The following is a 2,357-nucleotide window of genomic DNA, read 5'->3' on the forward strand; positions in this document are numbered from 1 at the left end:
ATTATCTAATTTATACTATTTTAAAATTACCTATAAATGTCTCAAAAATCAAGGCAGATACATTAAAAAATAAGCACACAATTCAATATGATTTTAAAAATTTATTTTTTATTTTTCTTATGGATCAATGTTGTACATGAATAATTCACAAAAGTAACAACCATATATGAAATTTTGGATTCTCAATTTTCCTCAAGACAAAAGCAAAAAAAATTCCAATTGTTCACATAAAAAATCCAGGACTGAACTATCATTTATAGCAACAAACTATCATTTTGTGGGTTCAACCCCAGGAGGCAAAAAACAAAAATAAATAAATGACAACAAACACCCGAAATATTCATACAAAAATAACCTCAAAAACCTATACCTAGAAAAGAAAACAGAAAAAATTTCAAAAAAAAAACCTATACCTAGAAAAGAAAAAAAGAAAAAATTTCAAAAAAAAACCCTATACCTAGAAAATAACAAACAATTTTTTTTTTAAAACAAAAACCTATACCTAGAAAAGAAAAAAAAGGAAACTTTTTTTTAAAAAAAAAAGAAAAAAAAAAGAGGACAATCCTCAAATCTCTTAAACAAGTTTCTCTTTTATTTAATGTTGATCGAGTCGTCCGTGTTGATCGAGTCATGCCTGAGCTAGGACTCGGCGACGATTGACAGCTAAAGAACAAATATCCGTCAGAGGTATTATCACCATCCGTATCGACGCCGTTGACTTGGTGCGCAAGAGGGCTTAACGCCGTTGGATGCATCTCCTTCCACGTGGAGGGTTATTGCTTCCTCTCGAAATGATCGGCGATTCTTGAAACCTTTCTCTTGACTCCAAGAACGCCATCAGGCGATGGAGCCCACTCGTAGTCAGAACCATCATCATCACTATCCGAGTTCTTCAAATCGACGCCGTTAACTTGATGCAACGGCGCCCGCGTGGCGTGCTCCTCTCGATCGACAAAAAGAACTCCATCAGGCGATGAAGCCCACTCGTAGTCAGAGCCCGTTGAATCTTGGCCGGAATTGTCAAACGAAAATTGGGTTTGGTTGGGAATGTTGCCGGAAAATCGGTTCTTGCCTGAGCCATGGGTGGGGTGGGCGGAAGAGATGGATTGCCGGCAAGGCAGGCAGCGTCCACAATGGAGTTTACTGAAAAGAGAGAGAAAGAAGGATTTGGTGTTGTTTGATCTTCTTTTCTTGATGAAAGAAAAAGAAGAGACTTGTTTCTGCTGGATTTTGAGGCAACGAATTTGTTGGGTGAGAAGGGCTCATTAGGTACCGGTTGGTGCTGCACTCTTCGGCCATGGCCATGGCCATGCTCATGCGACTCTCTCTCTCTGAGGAGATTTCTCTCTCTCTGATGCAAGATTCTAAAGAAAGCTTGATGCCCAAGATAGTAGTCTCTCTCTGTAGATGGTGCTCTCTTTCTCTCTCTAAGGTGGTAGATGGTAGGCTCTCTATCTCTCTGCAATATCTGCATTGGTTTCTCTCTCCTCTCTTTCTCGTGGTAAGAAAATGAATTTTGAGTTATGTATCTTAAAATATGTAGGTCTCTGTGTCTACCTTCGTAGGACTTTTCCCGTCTCTCGAGGGTGAAAATTATACTGGGAAAATATCAATTAAGGGGTGGAAATTTCTTAACAAATCATTTATTCTACCATAAGATCACAAATTACATTCCGACCTTACTTGAACAGGATTTGTTCTATTCGTTGTACGTCTTTTTCCATTGACACAATGGAGACGCACAACAATCTGGAAGATGACATAGCCACGTGGCTAGAGTGTGAATAGGATCTCACCGGGCTTCATTAGCCCAAGATGATCGCTCTCAGAACCAACGGCTAATGAGATGGCCATGTCGTCTGACAGACCAAAAAAAACCTTTTTCTTTTTTTGTTAAAAAATAAAAATAAAAGTAAAAAAAATCACAAATTATATTTGAGTGTTTATTTTTAAGATAAGGCCAAGGCTTTATGAAAACCAAATGAAGCCTCACCTTAAATCCTCATCTAGAAAGAACTTTCCATCACGGAAACTCCATGATTGCTCTAATATCAATTTTCAATACCAAAAATAAAATTTGAAACTAAAAAAAACATAAAAATCTTTAGGATATTTAAACAATTGTTTCTAGGAAAAAATAGAGGGTTTAGGTAATTTTTTAACATTATACATTGTTTTTTGGGTTTGAAATACTATTTTTTCACGATCATAATTTTTAAGCCAAAATGATTTATTTAAAGTTTTTTCAATGCTTGAATTACAATTTCGGATGAGTTATTAGGTGAAGCTTTACTTTGATAGGGCTACAGCCCTATCAAACCATTTCCCTTATTTTTAAATTTCTATTTAAATAAAAT

General features: G+C 36.1%; 1 non-coding gene across 1 annotated transcript; it reads left to right on the plus strand.

Moving 5' to 3' along the window:
- The first annotated feature begins 1,673 nt into the window (after window positions 1–1,673).
- Window positions 1,674–1,869, plus strand: LOC148779557 (small nucleolar RNA U3). Its single transcript, XR_016046637.1, has one exon. It is a non-coding gene; the product is annotated as a small nucleolar RNA U3 (small nucleolar RNA).
- The last annotated feature ends 488 nt before the right edge of the window (window positions 1,870–2,357 follow it).

This window comes from Amborella trichopoda, chromosome 12 (genome assembly GCF_054954075.1).
Source record: "Amborella trichopoda isolate Santa Cruz 75 chromosome 12, AtrichopodaSantaCruz75HAP2 v2.0, whole genome shotgun sequence".
Classification (NCBI taxonomy): domain Eukaryota; kingdom Viridiplantae; phylum Streptophyta; class Magnoliopsida; order Amborellales; family Amborellaceae; genus Amborella; species Amborella trichopoda.